The 17,772-nt window shown below is 39.1% G+C and overlaps 1 long non-coding RNA gene across 3 annotated transcripts; it reads left to right on the top strand.

Moving 5' to 3' along the window:
• On the top strand, positions 269-4,446 carry LOC109837833. 3 transcript variants are annotated; one of them, XR_002246470.1, is made up of 7 exons: positions 269-527; positions 623-723; positions 931-1,772; positions 1,857-1,890; positions 2,022-2,123; positions 2,224-2,286; positions 3,940-4,446. It is a non-coding gene; the product is annotated as an uncharacterized LOC109837833 (long non-coding RNA). The 3 variants fall into 3 exon arrangements; XR_002246471.1 differs by having other exon boundaries at positions 989-1,772; positions 2,022-2,286; XR_002246469.1 differs by having other exon boundaries at positions 2,022-2,286.

Here is a 17,772-nt window from a genome sequence, read left to right as displayed (position 1 = left end):
TCTCAACCCCGATGGATCCCTCTCCCGCCACACCGAGATCCCCCTCATCCCCCCTCCACCTCCACCCCCACCCCCACTGCCGGCGCCGCCCTCTCCAGAGACATCCCCCTCAACCCAGCCCGCAACACCTCCCTCCGCCTCTACCTCCCAAACCCTAACCCTAGCCCCAAGCTTGCCGTCGTCCTCTACTTCCACGGCGTCGGCTTCGTTCTCTTCTCTGCGTCGATCTCAAATCCTCAAGCGTCGCCATCTGCCATGTCAACAGTAATGGCGGGCGGAGGCGGGAAGTTCTCTGGAAGCAGAAAATCTGGAGGCGATGGCCACGAGGCTCGAGCAGAAGTCCCGCAAAGTCGAGACCTTGCTCAAACAGTTGAGCTCTATGGATTCCAAAACCCTAATTCGAATAGATCATCCTTACCTCTAACGAATATTGTTTTTTTCCTTTTTTCGTTAGATTGAAGCCGGTGGAAGCTCTGAAGACGGCGCTTGAAGGATCACGGACGAGCATCAAGGATGAGAGGTGTAAGGTTTGGGGTTCTTTTTGATCTGGTTTCATAAATTAGGTTTTGGTTTTATTGAAGTGGAATCTTTGTAATTGGGGTTCTGGATTTGGTTGTTGCAGTCGGCGAATTGGATTGTGGTGCATCGGGCGATGATGGCGATAAAGGATGTGGATGGGATGTTCTCGACCTTGGATCCAGAGTACTATGACATTCTCATGAAGTAAGATTCATTTCTGTATTTGGTGATTTGTTTTTAGTTTATGTAATTATAATTATATGTTTTTCCTCCAATTTTCATTTGTTGTCATTGTTTGCGCTCTTTGTATTCTTGATACCAAAATGGTAGCTTTGGTCCCTGATTTTGGTTCAATGTAGGATTCTAGCTAATTAGTACTTTTTATGTTGAACCATGTCATATTTCATTCAGCTTTAGGTTTGGCAGACCAACCAACTTGTTTCACATGATGTTGAGGTGGATTCTACAGGACAGGTTGCTACTGCTGATGATTGGGTGGAAGAGGAGGAGGATCAGCCTGCTGGAGTTGATGGTGATCAGCATAGTCTTCAATGTAACTCTGCATGTACTTTTGTTTTGAGCTCTCTTGTTTGGATATTTGCTCAGGTCTAGTTGCATACTTAATCCTTCTTCTTGTGTGGCTGTATATTTTTTCCTTAATTTTTTCTGGTTGTTTGTTCATTTCTTTTTATATTTAAAAAAGGAAAAGAAAACCACTTGTACCTTCCATGTGCCTACATGTTTTGAGATAGTCCTCTGCATAATATTGTTGAATGGTCTATTGGATTGCTTATTTCTTTGCTAGTCTACTGGTTTTTGACGTCTATATATTATATTCATGACATTGACTTGTTGATAAATAGTTTGCTGTGGTATCACTTCAGTTCACTTCCTATTCACGTGCACACTATCAATCTTCCTTATGACCCCGTATTTGTAAATTCTTATTTTGATTTTGATTTTGTTTTACATTATGATTGATTTCTTGATATGATTACACATCTAGCAGATGTGGTCGAGGATGATTTTGCAGACCACCTCTACGCACTCTATACCGTCTGGACACTCGACGGGTTAGTATCATTTAATGTATTGATATTATACTGATTTCATATTATTTTATCTTAGTAGAATTCTCTCTGATCCTCCTGAGGGAATAATTTGGTTGTAGTTTTATATTTAACATGCAAACTTTGCAGGACACGGTACTGGAGTTGGAGTTTCAAGGCATCAATAAGTTCACTATGCTTCAGGTTTATAATTTCTTAGTGTTTGTTTCTTGTTTTAAAACTGGGATTCAATTAAACAATTTGCTGATATAGTGTCTTTTGCTGCAGAGATGGCCTGTTCGAACCACTTTTGACTGGACAAGTAATCAATATAATATTTTCCTATAAGCTTCATCAATGGGATTCTTTCTTAGGCCTAGCATCATTTCCTTTCTAAACACAGTTTAAATGTTAATACATGTTTCTAATTGTTTATTCATGAATGTTTGTCAGTGTGTTCTCAATGCCTTTTTCCCCTCTGTGCTTGGAGGAATTTGTGCTATACCTGGAGCTTTTGGTTGTGGTAAAACAGTCATCAGTCGGGCACTTTCAAAGGTAACATTTTCATTTTTCATTTTGATAACCTTCTCGGTACTGAAAATATTACTTTTCCCCCCTTGTACATGTTTTGCACTAATTTTCTTCTTTCTTCTAGTACTCTAATTCCAGCACAGTGATCCATGTGGGCTGTGGAGAAAGAGGAAATGAAATGGTTGAGGTCTGTTTATCTATATGCTTCAGGCATATGAATTTTATTTGTTGTTTTTGTTTTCGATGATTCACATTATTAAAATATGCCAGGTGCTTATGGATTTCCCACAATTAATGATGATATTGCCTAACGATTAAGGCTTCTATTTATACAAGCAATCTTTTTAGTTGCTTTGCTGAAATGCCAAATTACTAGGACATCTAAAAATATATAAATGAGATTCAGAGGAAAATATGAGTATCAGGGACTGAACTAGTAATATCCAGTCAGGTTAGATCTAGTCTTTACTAGTTTTAATAATAAATGCAAGTGTTTGACTTTGATCATTTGCCTAGACATGTTTCTTAGTAAATCATGCTTGATGTTATCAGGGACTGAACTAGTGATTCCGTAAATTGTTACGACTTTAAAATTATTAATAGCAAACTGATATAGCACGTAAAAAAATCAATTAACCTTTTTAATCAGGGATACATGCACAGAACCTAGGACCGTTTGACTTTAGAGCTCATTCAAATCAGTCCATATGTGCTTGAATCACCTGTTTGTTGTATTGAATGATCTCTGTTTAAATAATAAACATTTATTAAACTATTATAAATAGAAATAATCCATTTTTTATTTTATGCCATCTAGCTTATGGATTAAGGATCCTTTCTATACAGGCTATTGAAAATACATTCATTTTACAACCTTTTGATGTACATGTAACAACCCATAACAATACATAACTTTTCTAATATTGCGGACTGAGTTATTTATTCAATTTCATCGTATATCATGCACTTTGATATGGAATGCAATTTGTATATCAAATGTACTATTTTCCCCTGGCTTTAGATCCACAGATTTTTTTAATATGCCGGTAGGGATTATGAGGAGTTTATAATATCATTGTGTTCTGCATTTTTAAGAGTCTGATGTATGTTTTAATCTTTTAGACCTTTTAAGTATCTGGCATCATGTGCTCAAAGTCTTATATTGTTGTCCTAAATATCCTATGAATAATATAAGTACATCATTTAATATTAAGTTCTTTAATGTAGATATTATCTTTTTGTTGATTTGAAAGAATGCTAACCCACCTTTGATACTAGTTTAGTTATTACAAATTAATTATCTAACAGTTATTTAACGTAAAGCTGAACTTTGTTGCTGCCACTAGTTAATTGCTGCAAAAATCTTCTTGCAGAAGAACTACTACTCAAACTTTATGCAACATGAATTATTTGGACAACTTTTATCCACTCCAATAAGTTAAGTATAATAACTTTTCTCATAGATCTGCTCATCTTTGTATGTGTGATTTTTGTTTCTCTTACTACTAATATATATTTCACCACATTAATATGCCACCATGTATGATCTATGATTATTTAGCCAATGTAAGTAATATATTTTGGTCTTCAAGTGTTCTACATAATTTTTCTAATGAAAGTTGTTAGTTATATTTGTTATAGTTCATTGCATGCTTTTCTCGAAATATGGACTATATGACCTGTGTTCATTTCAATTTTTTTTAACTGTGGTGTTTGGCCTATGCAGTGTGTGTAGCTCCAGGTTCGAAAACTGATATTACTGTTCTAAAGAGGATTATATTAATTAGGTTGTAATTAATAAGTTGCATATGATTGAAGTTGATATATTTTTTATTTATAGAATCAAATGATAAAGATGGGAGCAGATACCATTCAACTTGATGGAACTCGATCAATGACAAATGAGGAAATCTGTACAAAAGTTCTCAAAGTCAAATCAGGCTACATTAAGGGCTATGGTTTTGGTTCTAGACCACCACCATTAAGGTTCTTCCGTTCTTCGATGAGTGAAATGTCTGAAAAGAATAAAGAGTTGCAAGAACAGCTTCAAGAGACCCAACAACTTGTAGGAACTCAACAATAAAAGATCGATGCGCAAAATGAGGTAATCCAAAGATTGGAGGAGCAAGCCAAAAAGTTTGAGGAGTTTATGGCTAATTTTTCCAGGCAACATCAATCAACTTAGTATTCTTAGTGAACTTAAACTTGGAGAAATGTTTCTTTGATCGTGTTGTATTTGTTATTGTTTTAGACTAGCACTGTTACTTATGGTAGAAACTTGTTTTATTTATTTTAATTGTTTTGATGTGCTGTGGTGATAATTGATGACAATTATTTATATTTTGAGCGTTTTTCTTGTAATAGCATTATTATTGATGAAATAAAATTTCCTCATTATAAGTATACTGTTTACGTCGTTAAAAGAATATTTCCTCGTTATAAAGTATACTGTTTACGTCAACAAAAACATATTTCCCCACTATAATGATACAATCTATAATGACAAAAGTAATTTTTCTCGCTATAGATTATATAACCTATATCGACAAATGTAAATTTCCTCATAATTGAATTTTTTTGGCGAGGAATATGGGGTACAACCTATATCGATAAATTTAAATTTTCTCATTTTTGAGTCCCTTTATTGAGGAACTGTTTCCACGAGAAAAAGATACATATAATAAAGAAAATCAGTTTCCTCATTAAAGATTTACCTTTGTTGAGGAACAGTTTCCTTACTGAAAGATACTTACAACGACGAAAATAGGTTTTTAGAACTTTTATTATATATAAATTAAATATTATTCACGTATCATTGGTGAGGAAACTGCAGTTTAGCGATGAAAAAGGTATGAGATTAGGTAAGGGAAAATATCGAGGCTAAAGAGTAACAGCGAGAAAAGAATATATTCATTGCAAAAAGGATTTCGCGAGAAATTATAATATTCCTCGCAGAAATTTTTTTTGACCACCCTACCACGAGGAAATGGTGACCAAAGTTTTTTCCTCGCCAACACACTACGGCGAGGAAATCTTGACTTTCAACGAAAAATTTGTTCCTCGCGGATTAGCTTTTTGTTGTAGTATTCCCTTTTATCGATTATGTCCTACATGGTATCTTACCTGAAGACATAAGAGAAAGGGATTCGATTCGGCGAAGAGCACCGAGATTTTACTATAACGCTGCAGCACAAATGCTGTATTGACGGTCGTACGATGGTCTATTACTCCGTTGTTTATCTAATAAGGAAGCAGAACAAGAACTCAAAGAGGCGCATGATGGGACATGCGATGCACATCAGCCCGGTCCTAAACTCTACGACAGACTTAGGAGAATTGGATATTACTGGCCAACCATGGTAAAGAATGCAGTCAACTACGCCCGACGATGTCAAGTATGTCAATTACATGCAAATTATATACACAAGCCTCCAGAGCATCTGCACCCGTCAGCAACGTCATGGCCATTTGAAACTTGGGGAATGGATATTGTAGGTCCTATTTCCCACCTTCGGTTAAGGGGACCGTTTCATTCTGGCAATCACCGATTACTTCTCAAAATGGGCAGAAGCAGTTCCACTTAAAGAGGTAAAGACAAGTGATGTTATCAAGTTCATTAAACACCATATCATATATCGGTATGGTGTTCCAAGGCAAATGGTGCACGATAATGGTCCTCAATTTGTTAGCAACGCATTTATCAAATTTTGTGGCAAATTCGGGATTAAGGACGTTTCATCAACTGCTTATAATCCACAGCCAACGGATTGGCCGAAGCTTTTAACAAGACTATTATCAAGATCTTGGCAAAACTTGTGAAAACCAATAAGCGAGATTGGTACGACAAGCTCGGCGAAGCCCTGTGGGCTTATCGTACAACTATCCACACACCGACGGGAGCAACCCCATACTCCTTAACATATGGATGCGAAGCTGTTCTGCCTTTAGAAATACAAATTCCCTCTCTCCGCATCACTCTCGCAACGGAAATGACGACGGAAGAAAATCACCAGAAACGTCTCGAAGAATTAGAGATGTTAGATGAAAAATGCTTTGAAGCTCAACAACAAATTGAGTTTTATCAGGCTAGAATTTCTCAGGCTTTCAATAAAAAGGTCCGACGATGAAGTTTTAAAGAAGGAGATCTGGTTCTTACCATTCGAAGGTCTATGATTCTCAATTCCAAGAAGAAAGAAAAATTCCAACCCAAATGGGAAATGTCGTTTGTAATAGAAACAGTCTATTCAAACGGTGCATATCATCTGATTACCCAGGATGGCAACAAATTAATGATGCCAATAAATAGGAAGTTCCTGAAGAAATATTATCCGTAATATGGTCAGGATAACCTATGCAAAAAGGGAAGTTCCCAGAGAATCCTGTATAGGATATTTCGGGATAACCCGAGATCAGTTGATTATTCTAAATAAGAAACTGATCATTTGAATAATCCATTCTTGATTATTATAAAATAATTAAGATTCTTCTACAGCTTTTGTTGAGATGAGGTTCAATGACAGAATACAGTTAATCTTTCCTCACAAAACCCTTCGCCGATCAAACTGATCGACGGAGGGCTCACCGAAGTTTGTCATGAATTACAATCTTTCAAACTCCCATTGTATCTGCTTTCTAACATTTCCAATGTTTAAGCTATGATACAATGTTCAAAAAAAATTTCAAGTTAGTGGTCCATATCAGTCGCCGAATCACTTCATGTCAAATTCTTGTATTTGACATTAAAAAATTCTCACTGAGTAATTTGTACAAATCAACAAACCCATTGTTATTTGTACCCTATTCATGTCCCCTACCTGGTCAAACCTTACTACAGTTAGGACCAAAACCAAAATCCCCTCTTGATTCCTTCCATGAACAAGAGATCCACGAGTCGAACGATCAAATTGGTAAACAATGAGGATCGTCTTCAAACTCCCACTTGGTCAAACCTTACTACAGTTAGGACCATAACCAAAATCTCCTTTCGATTCATTTTATGAACGAGAGGTCTACTTTTGAATTGAATAATCAAACATTATGACAGTCAGGATTATTCAAACCAGTCCAGATTCTCTAAGTAGAGATCCCACTTTGAGTTTTCTTTACAGCAGGAGATAGAATATAAAATTCTTCCTCTCTGATTTTGGGGTTTATCTCTACCAACAAACAAGAGACCAGGAGATGAAATATAAAATTATTCCTATCCGATTCTGGGTTTATCTCTACCAAAAAACAAAAGACCAGGAGATTGAATATAAAATCCTCTCTCCGATTTTAGGTTCATCTCTACCAACAAACAAGAGACCAGGAGATAGAATATAGAATTCTCTCTCCAATTTTTGGTTCATCTCTACCAACAAACAAGAGATTGAGAGATAGAATATACAATTCTTTCTTTATAATCTTGAGTTCATTTTCTTGCATAAGAAATATAACCTACTTACATTTTAAAATCCATGTCGTTCACACATGGGGGATGTTATCTCTATCCCTTACTAGAGATAAGCCTACATCTAACACATGTAGCCTACATATTCAATGTTGTAGTTTAAAGTATAAAAGAGTCTAATTCTTTTAGCCTAACGTTATATGTGAAACGGATTTAGATAATTCACATACTAGCCCGATTCAAACGGTCGTCGGTAAAGGCACATCAAATCCGTTGATGGCTGAGGATTTGCCAAAAATCCTATAAGTATTATGGTTATTTATTCTAAATAAGAATGAGTAATCATAATAAAATATCAATGAGCAAAAGAGTTCACTATATTGATAAAAAAAACGTTCAAACAAAACCACATAAGAAAATATATCTTCTCAGAATTACAATAGTTTATAATGACGGATTTGATCCTCTAGTTGGGAGAGCTCTGTCACATAAGCCAGTTCGAGCTCAGGTACTAAGTCAGCTTTAAAGCTTTCTTCATCAACGCTCTAAATTCTGGCGACTTCTTGTTCCTTATCGACGAAAATCTTGTCTTGAAGATTCAGCTGCCGAAACAGATTCTCCTCGGCTTGAGTTACCTCCGCCAGATCGGACTCCAAAACTTCATGAGCATCCCTAGCTTTCGCAAGTTGCTCTTCTAACTGGGTCATCTCTGTTCGACTCGATTCTAAGTCACGATACAAGTCAACATTGATTTGTGTCTTCTTGGCGACGCTCACCCTGAGTTGGTTAATGCAGTTTTTTAGCCTTTGAAGTTCAGATTCAGCGAATTTCTGAGAATCACGCCATGCCTGCAATCTCAAGTCCATTCGAGGTGCGATATAGGAAGGCGCGCTATTAACACGAAGATTCTAAAAATGTTCAATGTGTTGTTTAAGGTCGGCTAAGTAAGCTTTGATCGAGTCAGATAGTTCAGCGTATCCGTATTCTCTAATTCCTGATACATGGCGATCGAGAGATCTCCTAAAATGTTCGAAAGGTGAGCCTTTGAGGATAATTCGATCAACCATGGTGTTTAAGAAAGTGATGAAACTTTGGACATCAGCGCAAATGACAGCTTTGTCCGGGTCTTCATCCATTAACAAAGCTTGAATACGTGCAGACAAGGGTAAAGGAGCTACAAAGAGAACAAATAAAATAAGTGTAAGATATATATACGCTTGCACATAGCAACGAACAGGATACATCTCTAATTGATTACCTTGACTTGTCGATGCCGAGGCATGCTCCACGGCAACCGAAGTTTGTTCAGAAATAATGCTTGGCGGTGGGTTCACCACATCAGATGGTTGTTCAATTGCAGCTTCTGATGGCTTCGGGTCCAGATCTACAAAAGGGATAGGATGAATAAAAATTACAAGGGCGTGAATCAAATTATAAAAAAACACATTAAAGACGTGATGTACCAAGTGGAGTAGTAGTTGTGGTGATTTGCTCTTCCACGCTTGCCTTCGATACTCTGGCTTCGCGAGCAAGTGGAGACGGATCAGAAATTGCAACGAGCTAAGTCTCGGTAGTGTCAGAAGTCGGAGGAACAATAGATGATGGTTCGTTGTCAGCCGGGAGACCTGTCAAGAGAAGGAAACCTAAGCCTTCATGTTGGTCAGATACACTGATGATAGTAGACGTATCAACTTCAATGGTTGGTCCTACGACTGAAATTCTTATTTAATTATTAAAATGAGAAACAAAAGGTTAATGGAAGACCTAAGTTTGAAAAAATACATACCTTCTGATGTACCTACTTTAGTAGAACCAGCTCCAGTAGTTGGTCCTGCGGTAGCAGCCAGATCTTGATCTGACAGTAGATCGGAAATACGCTCATGGTCATCTGCAGAAATATCGAGATTGAAATCATGTTCATTGAAGTCTCCAATCTCCACATCATGAGTAGCTTCCTGATCTCTTGGATCATTAGCGGGAATATCTAGGGGACAGAAAGACCCGTCAGTACATATATAAGAGTATGAAGGAATCAAAGCAAATAAAATTAAGGTTACCTTCAATAATAGTTGCGGGATCAACAGCGCTACTACTCGCACCCACCTCCTTTAGTTTAACTAAAAGAAGATAAAGCGCACAAGTTAGTAGAAGAGGAACATATTCCGATTCACTTATTTCCCGAAAGTCTCCTCCAAATGAGAAAGCATTTGTACCTATCTCAGTGGTTGGCGAGGTCGATGCGGTAACTGGAGGATCGGTGGTGTCCATACCGACGGGTTCTTCACTCATCGCTCTGTGTACTTGTTGAGTGAAGCTTGGTTCATCAACATTCATTAAGCCAGGGGAAGAGGGTTCAGCCAGAAATTCTCCTTCTTTTTGCTCACCTGCTACGAAAAAAAGAATAAACAAGATTTTATATAAAATAAGATAATAAAAAGAGATGAGAATGAAATTCTACCTTCTGCGCCAACTGGAAAGTCTTGGGTAAATTCCTCTTCGAGTAATGAGGGAAGCTTGCATGGTCAATAGGCAATCTTCTTAATTCTCTTCGATGAGCGAGTATCTTTCGGAACTTCAGAACTCTCGTGACGAAATTTGGTGCGTAGTTCAGATCCTTGAGCAGGGCAGGATTGAGCCTCGGAAGAAGCAGGAGATCGGGACCTTTTTCTACCAATAAGCAGGTGACATCTTCTTCCTCCTCTTCTTCTTCTTCTTCTTCTAAGACAGGCCATCTGACGGTCATTTTATTGGAAGATGATAAGGGAATATTCTTCTCCTTCATTTGAACACCCTTGGAAGGAGCACTGGGTGATTGGGGTGAAGAAGCCCGACGAGTTCTATGGGCTACAGGAGAATGAGGAATGTCAGCTTCTACTTCATCTCCAGTCTTATCATCCTCACTAGACGTTTCGAATTCGTCGCTATCCTCTGAGTCAGCTATTTGTTTTCCTTTCTGGGAAGAAGTAGCCACTAGACGTTTCGAATTCGTCGCTATCCTCTGAGTCAGCTATTTGTTTTCCTTTCTGGGAAGAAGTAGCTAGCCCTTTTCCTCTCCTGGAAGGTATAACTCTTCGGACTACGGCTTCCGCTTCTAGTTCAGAAATCTTTTTCTTTGTAACGGGTGTGTAGGCAGCTAAAATCCATCGGGAGTAGAGAAAAGTCATATGAAGATCGGGCTCAGCGATGGGTAAGCTAAATTGAGCTTCTGTGCAGCCAATAACATTCCAAAACCAGGCTCGTACTCCATCGATGAGACCTCCACAAGTCATTAGCCATTTGTTGGGATTCTCGACATATAGTTGGTCGTAGCCGAATTGTCGCACAAATCAACAAGGAAAGTAAGGCTCGATTCTGCATATGTTTCTTGATCGGAAAATATTGTAGCCTGGTCGAATAATCATAAGCCAATAAAAACTGCCCATGTTGATAGAAGTCCTGTTGGTCCCAGGCATTTCCTCATTAATGAGCATATCATTATATGCACCAGAAAATTAAGGGAAACATTTATAAAATTCCCAGCACTTAGCATTCCTGAACTGCCTCACCTTGTCAGGCCATTGTCGGGAAGGATCCAACCACTTACATCCTTCTAAAAGCTACAGCAGAGGAATTTCTGGATCGGATACATCGGGAGCTGACATCATGTCGGTTCGATGGAGGACCAACCATGCCATCAGATATGTGTATGGTAGTTCAACCCTTGACATGTGAATTTTAATCAAAGGCTGAGCATCCACTTTTGTAAAGGTGTTGGCTAAGTTACACAGACCGCTATGGATGTCAGCAATCATGGCAGAGAGTAAAGATAATCTACCTCTGATGGCTAATTGCACGGCTGGAAAGAGGACCTCGAGAGGAAGAGCATCTGAAGATTAATGCGGCACTACGCACCTCTTTAACCATATGGCCAAGTAGCTGGAGAGGAGAGTCTCAGGCTTCATCCTCTTTGTGGCTTCCCACAAGAAAGTTCTGAATTTGGTCCCCCTCGGAAAACCACCTTCGGATGAGCCGGTCGTATAAGACTGAGCATTGATTTTTGTGATTAACTTGTTAACATCAGAATGAGTCAGAGTAGGTGATTTGTAGACGGCTTCACCAGTCGAGCTTTTGAGATTCTGGAACAAGTAATCGGCGAACTGCTTCAGACTGACTTGAGCTGCTTTCTAACACTTTACCTCGATCCTGGCTATTGCTATTTGCTAATGACAAGTTAATTCCCAGAGAACGTCGTAAGCAACAGAACCAGCCTTCTTCATCCTTATGAGCTGACGATTGGTGGGAAAATATTCTTGGTAAGGAGTATTCCCCAGTGGTAATCCTGACACTTTCATCATTTCTTGGAGCGGAAGCCCTAATTCCCAGTACTTAGTAAAGAATGTATTGGTATCCAGATTGTAAGATTCGAACAGAACAAGAAAGTGATCTACGCTTATGGGGAGACCATACATGCTAGCTCGGATTAGGATGTCTAATCCTAAGTTCGCTAATTCTTGACCCCAACGATTGAGTACGTAGTTCGTCATCCTAGACCACCATTTGTCTGAGAGCGAGTGAACCCATCCATAACATCTAAACTTCGGGAGGGGGAACTCTCTACCGATCCGAGCAAGCCTATTCTTTACCGTGTTATCCTTTATCATCAATTCATTCTGAGGCCCACTATCCGGTCCAAGTACCCTAGGATGAAGACCACGAATAGTGTGCCGACAACTAGAGCCAGGAGCACTAATATCCTTACCAATGAACCTACAATGGATGCGTTCATGGTCATCTGTCAAGTACCACGATATCTTCCTCGAAACGGTTAAATTCCTTAATTGCAGAATCGAGTACTGTCGAGTGAACGGAGGAAGGAACAGAAAATCCCCTTCGTGCTCATTCAACCAAGCTTCGGGACTACAGCAAAGGTTATCCGGATCTTCAATCGAATCCATGAACAAATAATCGGGTTTCTTTAGCGGCTCGGTGGAGTCTCGAATTGAGGTTAAAGGCGAGTCGGTCAACAGTTGGCGCAGTGTGCGACGACTTCCTTCACGAATCAGTTCAGGAATGTTATCGTCACAACCCTCATTGAACTAATGAGCCTCTCTGACCAAAAAATCTCCATAGAAAGAAGCGTGAAGAATACCACTCTGGCCCGGGTCTTCTCTATCAGAAAAGGCTACAGAAGGAAAGTGGACTGTAGACAAAGTTGGAAAACAGTTAGACGAAAGAAAGGCTAAAAGAGAAAGACTTACTGCTCTAAGTAGCCGCGGCAGTATTTACTGCCGCGTGTTACCGCGGCAGTTCATGCTGTCGTGCTTACGAGTTTGAGGAAAACTCGTATTTTAGCCGTAGTACATATCTTGATCGAACAAAATATGTGTTTTATAGTGTCAATCCCCTCGAAGGAGGATGTCAACTCTTCCCGAATGACTCTCAAAGGAGACAAACGAGGATATGAACACAAATCACAATTGTTAAACAAAGGAAAGTCTGAGAAATTTACCCCCAAACGACGTAGTAGCGGTCTCGACCTCCTCAGACACTTGGGCTGCAGTTTTTCCCTTAGGAACACGAGCTTTTTTGGGAGACATGGTGGGAACAACATAAAAACAAAGAAAGTTAGGGTTTTTTTAGATGAAATTTCAAGCAAGATCAAAACAAAACCCTAAAACACAACATATGGGCGCGGTTTTACCAGAGATCAAAGAGAACCAAGTCTGGAAGATGAAAGAACTGAAGGAAGACTGGAATCTGAGAAAACCACTCGAAACCCTAGATCTTGTTGAACAAAATTGCTCAAATCCGAAGAGATAGGGAGGAGAAAAGCCAAAGGACGCTTATATAGGGTATTTTTAGGCTGGTTCGAACTCAGAAGAGCGGGGGAGAATGACCCGAAAAGGCCTAACGATTGGGTTATAAACCCGACTGGCCAGCCCTAAGAGCGCCAGTCGATGATGACGCGCGTTAGCGCGCCAGTCCATGCTGACACGCGTTAGCGCGCCAGTCGATGCTGACGCGCGTTAGCACGCCAGTCTATGCTGACGCGCTAGCGCACGGCACTTGACGCTGACACGTGTGACCTCGTGTGAGCACGTTAGTTGATACTGATGCGCAAAAACATCATGTGCACATAACTATTTCAAGTGTATTTGTGTATGTATACTTCCCGTGGTACTTAGAAGGCGTACCCAAACACTCCGATGAGTATATGAGTATAAACTGCATCTCCTTGAACCTCCTAACGGGTATATGAGGTTAAACTATTTCCCGAACACTCCGATAAGGTATATGAGTATAAACTATTCCTCTATTCTTTAACGCCAGCTCTAATTCAAGACTTCAACAACGGTCAAGTGATAAACGCAGCACCGGAAGAATTTTAGCTATTCTACAAAGCACTGAGTAGACTAAAAGACGAAGAAGTCAGGAATTGAAGTTGTTCAGGAATTGAAGTTGTTCATAGATTCTTCTACGTAATCTCTTCAACTAAGTACTGAAGAGATTGTGAGTAAAAATTATCTTATCCAAAGTGTTCCAGACTCCTCTCTAAAAGAACGAGTCTGAGATACTTTGGAGTGTGTATCTGTAGGTGTCAAAAATGCTTACGGACATCCAAATACTGCTCAAAGCAAAGAGAAGATGATAAATGTCATTTTCTTAGTCAGAGGGGATCATCCAAAGGAAGCAAAACAACATAGAAGAACAATGTACACACCAACGACAAAGGCGCGACAGCCCATGGTGACGCGCCTTAGGCGCGGCAGCCCATGGTGACGCGCCTAAGGCGCGGCAGTCCATGGTGGCGTACCTATGGCGTGCCAGTCTAGGATGACGCGCCTATGGCGCGCTAATCCATGGTGATGCGGAAACTATAGGGAGCTATCGCAACGGTTACAAAACAGTTATACGATGATTTTTCAAGATCCACGTAGCAGCATATCAGAAAGAGAACGTGTGCTGACATGGACAAGCAGTTAAACCACGAAAAAAGTGATTAAAAGTCGTGGGAGGACGGTTTCAAGCACGATGGGAACGTGGCTATAACGGCCTCTTTGGCCGCACCAGTCCACACTGACGTGCCAACAGCCGTGGCAGTGTAGACTGACGCACCCAAAGAGTGTACACTTGGTCAGTTATATTGCTTCCGTTTCCACTGTTGTGCACCCCTATCCCTATATATACCTCCCTATACACGAAACAAAGGACAGAGAGCAGATTGGAGCATAGAGACTTGGGCTTTTGATAATTTTGAGGAAGAGAGAGAGAGTTTTCACCTTTCATAAACAGCGTTTGGTGATTCCTAGAGATCTAAGCTCAGACTTGATCTTTGGAAGAGTGAACGTCTTATATCGATAAGATATTCACTTCAAATTTTTACTTCGATAAACGAAGAAAGAATCTCTAAACCCCTTCACAATCTGGGATTTGGTGGTCCATGAGTCAAAGCACTCCCGACACAGGTAAAGTCCCACAAAACAGGAATCGATAAATGATTTCTGTGTTATTTTCTCGAAAGTTGTAATTTTCTTATTTTTTATTGTATTTCATTGTAAACGATTGAAGTTTAATGGAATCATCAATGGAACCGATTTTCGACGAAAACAACCCGGAATGAAAATTTTTGATCAAACTCACCAAATCTTTGTCTGATTTCATTTTTTGCATCAGATAAAATCTCATCAATCTATGGGCCCCATTCATGGAATCGTTTTTTCACAAGCATGTATTTTTCTGTCTGCTTGAGTCTGTACCCCTCTGCACATGCTGGAAAGGGCCTGCGCTCAATCCCGGGAATATATGCTCGAAGTATAACTGGAGGATCTGCATATAATAGTATGTGAGTCGGCTCTTCCTCACCCTCACCTATAAAAATAAAAGAAATAAATTATCATTGTGCATATATCATAAATAAAAATACTTAAGTTAAACTAAGTTATACCTGACATCTCTCCTGAACTCGGTGGCTCTTCCTCAGTGGATTGGTCTTGACTGGGGTTAGCTTCGAATAACCTCCTGTTAATATTTTTAGACATCTACAAGTTGAATAAACATACAAATTAATATAATATACATGCAAGTCGAATACACTCGCTTCTCACGTAACTTTCAGCTATTGAACCTTCTGGGCGAGCTCTGTTACGCAATTGACGCTTCATTGAACCCAAATATCTAAAAAAGGAATATTAATCAGATATAGATGTAAAGAAATTTACATTTAATAGATATAAATATTGATAGGTAACGATTAAATTTTTCTAAATACTAACCTCTCTATTAGATACATCCAACGATAATGGACTGGTCCTGCTATTGCAGCCTCCTCCGCAAGATGATGTGTAAGATGAACCATTATTGTGAACAAAGATGGAGGAAAGATCATCTCCATTTCACACATTGTTTCAGAAATATTTTCTCTAAGTTTCTCAAAGTCACGGGCGTCTATAACTTTAGAACAAAGCTTTCTGAAAAATCCACAAAAATCAATAATAACATTCACTATTTTTTTATTCTGCATAGTACTGCGTAGTGCCACAGGTAGCAATTGATGAAGAAGCACATGATAATCATGAGTTTTAAGCCCTAATATTTTCCTTTCTTGCACTTGGACATTGTTCGATATGTTTGCGGAGTAACCCTCTGGTAACTTTATTGATTTGAGGACTTGACAAAATATTTGCATCTCAACTTTCGAATTTGTAATACGAGACGCAGGCAACTCTAATCTATCATTTCCGACAATTTTTGGCTACAGTTCCTCTCTAATGTTCAATGCAGTTAGATCTTGATGAGCTCGTAGATCATCCTTTGATTTATTAGCATCTTACAACAGTGTGGACAAAAGATTATCACAAATATTTTTTTCAATGTGCATAACGTCCAAGTTGTGACGTATTTTTAGCTCTTTCCAATAGGGGAGTTGAAAAAAATGCTGAATTTTGTCCATCCTGAAGGAAATTTTACGACTTCAGTCCCATCACTCACCACTTGTGCTTGTCTCTTTCGTTTTGGTATCCTTTTGTTAATAAGCAAGTTCTTTACTCCAAGTAAATCTTCTTTCGAATAGCGCTTCTTTCCAAACCTGACGGCAGGGAACCTCTCAAGCAAATGTACAATCTGATCTCCACGTAATGGACGCGGAGCATCTCTCTTCTCAACAGTATCATCAAAAAACTTGCTCCATTTTTTTGTTTTGTACCTATGTTTTATGTTCAACCACCTTCTATTAAACCAATAACAAAACTTTCGACTGTGTTGCAGATAAAGACCTTTGAATTCTGGACCACACACTGGACATGCATATGTTCCCTTTGTAGACCAACCTGAAATATTCGCATAGGATGGAAAATCATTAATTGTCCATAGTAAAATAGCACGTAGTCTGAAAGACTGCTTAGCATGAGTATCATATGTCATAACCCCTTCATTCCAGAGTTGTTTTAACTCATCAATTAGCGGTTCTAAAAACACATCTATGTCATTGCCCTGGTGCATGCTTGCCTGGTATCAATAATGAAAGTATCATATACGGTTGTTTCATGCAAAGCCAAGGTGGTAAGTTGTAAGGCGTTAATACAACAGGCCATGTAGACCAACCAGAACTCATTATCCCAAATGGATTGAATCCGTCGCTAAACAAACCTAGTCTAACATTCCTGCACGCATTCGCAAACCAAGGAAAAGTTCTATCCACATGCTTCCACGCCTTTGCATCAGCTGGATGTCTGATTTTACCATCATCAGTACGTTCTTCCATGTGCCACCTCATTTTCTTAGCAGTGTCTTTATTCATATACAACCGTTTTAGCCTTGGTATTAAGGGAAAATGACGCAGGACCTTTCCTGGAATCTTCTTTTGCTTAAGCATAGACCTTGTTGTCCTATGTGTTGAATAATTTTTGCGTTGTACCCACTGTGATACTCCACAAATTGGACACTCCTGAAGATCTTTGTTATCCTTATAGTAGAGGATACAATCATTAGGGCATGCATCGATTTTATTATAATTAGGTCCTTTAACGGAAACAAACAATCTTCTTTGCGTTATCATAATTTTTTGGTATGCTCTCTTTTCCATTTGGAATGACTTTTCTCAGCAACACAAGCAACATTAAAATATTTATCTGCCATTCCGCTAAGAGTCTTTATACGCAAAAGACGTAGCATAAATGATAACTTGGTGAACTCAGTACAACCCTCATATAGATCATTTTCATTGTCATCAATTAATTTCATTATCTGCGCCAGCTCCTCATGATCAGTTACGCCTCCAGCATTTACTGACTCATCAGCATCCTTAGC

Source organism: Asparagus officinalis, chromosome 4 (assembly GCF_001876935.1).
Source record: "Asparagus officinalis chromosome 4, Aspof.V1, whole genome shotgun sequence".
In the NCBI taxonomy this organism is placed as follows: domain Eukaryota; kingdom Viridiplantae; phylum Streptophyta; class Magnoliopsida; order Asparagales; family Asparagaceae; genus Asparagus; species Asparagus officinalis.
Note: the sequence above shows the minus strand (reverse complement) of the source record. Positions and strands in the feature narration are given on the sequence as shown.